The 5,590-nt window shown below is 35.1% G+C and overlaps 1 long non-coding RNA gene across 1 annotated transcript in view; it reads right to left on the bottom strand.

The window, feature by feature from the left end:
- Positions 1-4,602, bottom strand: part of LOC109201413 (uncharacterized) — a 9,112-nt gene extending 4,510 nt beyond the window's left edge. The window contains exon 1 of the long non-coding RNA XR_002061449.2: positions 4,546-4,602. This is a non-coding gene — a long non-coding RNA (uncharacterized LOC109201413). The remainder of the gene's footprint in view (positions 1-4,545) is intronic.
- Positions 4,603-5,590: the final 988 nt, after the last annotated feature.

The following is a 5,590-nucleotide window of genomic DNA, read 5'->3' as shown; positions in this document are numbered from 1 at the left end:
TTTCACAATAAAGCTCAAGATCCTGTTGAGACTTTTCAAAATAAACTGAATCACGTGAAAGATGCAGAGTATTTACGGACGAGAAGCAAAAAAGAGCCGTCAGGTGCTAAAAAATAAACCTTAGACTCAAACATTAGAACAGGCTTTTCCCCGCAGCACGCTGTGTAATAAATACTCACAAAGAAAAGGGCGGCCGTATCGTAAAATGTATAGTTTCATGCATCACTTAAAACACTCGACTCCAGGTACTCGACGCCCAGCTGGAAACTCTTCACGCAAGACGAGCTGCCCGACATTCACAGAATTTACAGAAAATGTTACATTTTTGTGATTTATATCGTTATCGGACGATAGATGTCTTAATATCGGGATATGAGATTTTGGTCATATCGCACAGCCCTAAGTTGAATTGTCTTTGGTTTTTGTGTAGACCAAATAAAACATATTTCCAAAACAGTACAAATCCTTTAAATACATTTTCTGAGATAAAAACACATAAACTCTGCCAAAAATCTTGTACAAGGTTACAAAACCAAAAAAGATGTATAGTAGATTCCTTGGAAGTTTTACAAAAGCTACAGCTTGTATCAATGTCTAAACTGAATTTGCTTTGAAGATAATCTTTAGAAGGATAAATTCTGTGTATTAATTTATAAGAAATTTCTTTAATTTTGTTGGTAATTAAAAACTGATTAGGGAGTCTCCAAACTTCGTTCCACATAATACCATCTGACAGCCGGTTCCAGAAAAAAATTACATATGGTACTGTGGTTATACTACTCTGAAATAAAGCTCTGATCGATTTATTGTTGTTTTTAGATTGCTTAGAAAAGCAAATCTTGCCAACAAAAGTTTGTATGGGAGATGCCAACGGCCTGTGGAATGAAGTGATATTAGGTTGATTCTTAAACAGCATACAAACCCCTGATGGTATTGATCCAAGTACTTTTGTATAATCATGACGATTTATAGCTAAATTGAAATGTAAACAAAATTCTTCACAGGAGAAAAGCGTACCATTCAAATCAAATAATTGGCTGACTAAAACAATGTTATTCCTAAACCAACTATCTAAGAAGAGAGATTTTCTTTTAAATAAAATATCCTTGTTATTCCAGATATAATAACTGTGTGGACTACAGTTATGCTTGTAAATGAGAGTCCATGCTAAAAAAGCTTGACGATGAAAAGCGGAGATTTTTAAAGGGATTTGATCAATATCAAAATTACAAGTAAGGAAAAATTCAGTGCCACCTAACTTAGAAAACATAAACACAGGTATAGTATTCCAAATGGAAGTAGGCTTAGTAATTAGATTCTTTAACCAATTTATTTTGAATGTGTTATTTAAAGTGTTAAAATCTAACACATTAAGTCCTCCATAGTGTGTCCTATTTTTCCAGATAAAGTTGAAAAGTAATTTATCAACCTCTTTTATGAGTTTATGTAAGACGAGAGATGCCTTCTGCTTTAGTTATTAATACTCTGCCTTTTAATGACAAATCTCTTAAGAGCCACTGATTAAATCTGTGTTTGAGTTTCTCTAGAATAGGATAGAAATTTTGAGTGATTCTTCTTTCCTGGTTTTTGGTTATTGTGATACCCAAATAACGAACTTCTTGTTTTATTGGAATGTTACACAAAGCTGTTTTCTAACATTCTTTTATTGCCATAAGTTCACATTTAGGAATATTCAAGTACAATCCAGAAGCTTTGGAAAACATGGAGATTGTTTCAATAGCAATAAAGATTTGATATTCATCTTTTAGTGTCATCCACTAACTATGTTATGAGTAAATCTTTGCCAATTAGTGATATACCTTTTACATTGCTTGATTTTATATGGTTAGACAATAGTTGGGCAATTAACAAAAACAGGTATGGAGAAATGGGACAGCCTTGTCTTATCCCTCTTTGTATGTTAAATCTGGGTGAAGTACCATTTGTTAATTTAATACTGCTGTTACTGTTATGGTATAATGTTTTAATCGCTGTAGAGAAGTAAGAGCCAAAACCATACTTATCCAGAGCTTGAAATATAAATTCATGCTCCACCGTATCGAAGGCTTTGTAAAAGTCTAAAAATAATATGAAACCATCGCAATTTATTAGGTCAGAATAATCTAGAATATCTAAAACCAATCTGATATTGTTAGTTATATGTCTTTTGGGCATAAAGCCAGATTGTGTTTCATCAATAACTGATTCAAGAACCATCTTAAGTCTGTTAGCTATAATTAGAGCAAATACTTTATAATCATTATTTAGCAAATAATTGGTCTCCAATTATCAATCATTAATAGGTCCTTATTAGGCTTCGGAATCAACGTAATCAAACCTTGATTCATCGTAGTGGGAAGTTGTTGGTTTCCTATGCTTTCTACAAATACCTCAAGAAGAAAGGGAGATAACTCTTCAGAAAAAGTTTTATATAATTCAGCAGTAAGACCATCCGTACCTGGAGATTTATTATTTTTTAGTAGCCCAATTGCATTTTTGACTTCTTCTAATGAGATGGGTTGATCACATAATATAGGATCTTCTTGGCTGATAGATTTAACATTCAGCGATTCTAAGAGATGATCTGCAGCTTCCTGAGAAAATGTAGAGCTATAAAGTTCCTTATAGAAATGACTACAATGTTTAGAGATTAATCGGTAATCCTCTGTTATAACCCCATTTATCATTAATTTGCTAATATTATTTATGCTTGAGTGTTTCTTTTCTAAACTGAAGAAATAATGGGAATTACGCTCACCTTCTTCAAGCCATTTAGATCTTGATCTGATTAAGGCTCCTTTTGCTTTGTCTGAGTATAAACGATCTAATTTATCTTGTAATTTAGCAAGGTTCAATTTATCCTCTTCAGTTAAAGTATCAATTTGCTTATTAGATAACTGTGTAATTTGAGAGATTATATTTTCTTCCTCTAATCTTTTGGACTTTGCATTAAGGCTGCCAACCTTCCTTAAATGTTTGCCAATTTCAAATTTTAATAATTCCCAGTTATTTCCATACGTTAAATCTTCTTGAGCTATAGACCAAAATTTTGAGATCAGATCTTTAAGATCCTTTTTCACATCGTCTTTTGGTAATAATGAGCTGTTGAGTTTCCAGTATGTAAATTTAACAACAGAAGAATTAGATAGAGAAGTTAGATTTATTTTAATATATATGGCTTTATGATCTGTTGCTGGAGAAGGTCATGCACCTACATCTATGGTATTGCTGTCAAAGCTCTCTGAAACTAACCAAAAGTCTATCCTTGAATGTCTCGAGTTAGAATTGTTGCACCAAGTAAACATTTTGGACTGAGGATATTTGAATCTCCAAATGTCTGTGAGTTTCAGGCGTACCATAACAGCCTTCAATGTAGTACTAATTCTGTTCGAATGTCCTGGAGGAAATTTATCTAATTCAGCATCCGTAATACAGTTAAAGTCTCCACCTAGTAATAATTTTGCATTTGGAAATTTATTTAACAAGCTAGATATTTTTTTTTCAATCGTCAAAAATAAATGATCATTTTCTAGCTTCGTGTTAAACCCGTATATGTTAGTTACAATTAAGACTAAATCATTATATTTTATGACTTGACATATGTAATGGCCTGCAGAATCAAATTCTGTATGTAAAACATCCCCATTATATCTGTTTTTTAGGATTGATACCCCTGCTGATCGTTCAGTTCCATGAGATAACCATATAGAATTTCCCCATTGAGATCGCCAAAAACTAACATCGTTAATAGTAGAATGAGATTCTTGTAAAAACACAAAGTCAGATTTAAGTTGCTTTGCATAAAGAAAAGTGGCTTTACGTTTTAAGTTGTTACGAAGACCCCTAGCATGAATAGAAACAAAAAACAAAGAACACAAATTGACAAAGAAAAGATATGTATTAAAATGTAAATTGAAGTTAAACTTTTTAACCTAACAGAGATCAGCACTAGAATATGAAAATGTTCACAGAATACAGTATATATATAAATAAACTTTAGACGCCTAATAAAAGCGTAACAAAAAAAAGTGTTATATCTATTTAACAGTAAGTTTGTTTTTTGTTAACATCGAAGAGCAAATTAAACAACCAAACATGACACCTACAGATATCAGGCACATCAATATAAAGAAAACCTTGTAAACAAACCTGAGAAGAACTGAGGGTCAGGGAATATTGAAGAGTTTATGAGTGAATTTCAGCACCATTTACAAAGCCTCGACCTCCAACAAAGTAAGCAGATTTCCCTTCTTCACGTGCTTTCTTTATAATGGGCCACAGCTTCACTCTGTTTTCTTTGTCCTCTCTCGTCAGGTCTTCAGTGAACCGCAGATGATTATTTTGAAGGAAAGTATTGTTCTTGGCAGAGCTTCAGCTTCAAGCGAGCCATCACTACCCCCTAGCAACCGCCATATTGTAATGTTGCAAGCAATCACAAACTCTACAGTCTGTCTAACTCCAGTGTATACCAAGCAATCTATTATTTCTCAACAGAGCTAAACTCAACATAAACTGAACCCACATTAAAGTTAGCTCGGTGTTTACCTTTAGATGAGCACACAAACCGAGAGAGACTCCGTGATGAAGCTGGAAGTCTTTCCAAACAGGAAACAGATCAGGGAGCAGAGACCATTGACTGTAGAAAACATGGACGACGCGACAGCTCCCCAAAAATGAAGCCAAAACGTCTCTATCGCCCCCTGGTGTCTGGCTGCAGAATAGGTCATAAACCTCGCCTCCTCCATGTTAGCGGATGGGACTGGGGTCAGACTAAAATAAATTTATTCTCCTCAGAGAATTTTTTTCCAAAGAATTTTTTTTCGTTCTTTTGTTGTCAATAGTTCTCATCACGCTGATTGGTGTCCAAGGGGTCTCCTTTCCCATAAGTTTGATTCTAATTCCTACCGCGGTGATGTTAAATTGGGGTGAAACGTCATCATAGCAGCTTTGACTGACAGCTGCAGTCACGGAGAAACTTGCGTATGTCTGTTCGGGAATAGCAGATAGAGCGTAGGCTCTGAGAGGAGGGCCAGCGTTTACGCTACGAAAACACGACCGAGTGTTTTAACCTGACAGCCTGAGGTGTTCTTCAGTAAACTGGACTACCCGACAGAAGGACCCGAGGCCCCGCTGCACTTTTTCGGTAAGTTAAACGTGTTTGTAAGGTACTCCGTAACTACCGTCCTTAGCTATGTCCTGAGACCTAGCTAGCTAAAATGAGCACTGGCTGTCAGGGCTCGTTTAGCTAATCTGTGCAGGTGAATGAATTTACCCTGACTAAAGAAATCAAGAGAAACGCCCCGGGCTACTCAGTCACTAATTACTTTTACTGTACTTTTATTACAAGTATTATACTTCAAAACAGCAGGCTGCACCCTGCTGCAGCTCCTGTGCAGAGGTGAATATTAAATATGTGCAAACAACAGCATGTTTTCAGTCTCTTGCCACATCTGTAAAGACAGTAACATCTTTTTTAAAAGCTTGTACTTCAGTAACTCCTCATTAATCAGGAACTATGGATTAAAGTACTGTAGTGTACTGTAATACTGAAAAAATATAAGAGAAGAACTTCAGATCCTGAGTGTGTGAG

Source organism: Oreochromis niloticus, linkage group LG3 (genome assembly GCF_001858045.2).
Source record: "Oreochromis niloticus isolate F11D_XX linkage group LG3, O_niloticus_UMD_NMBU, whole genome shotgun sequence".
NCBI classification, from domain to species: domain Eukaryota; kingdom Metazoa; phylum Chordata; class Actinopteri; order Cichliformes; family Cichlidae; genus Oreochromis; species Oreochromis niloticus.
The sequence above is the reverse complement of the archived record's forward strand: the minus strand, read 5'-3'. Positions and strand labels throughout refer to the sequence as shown.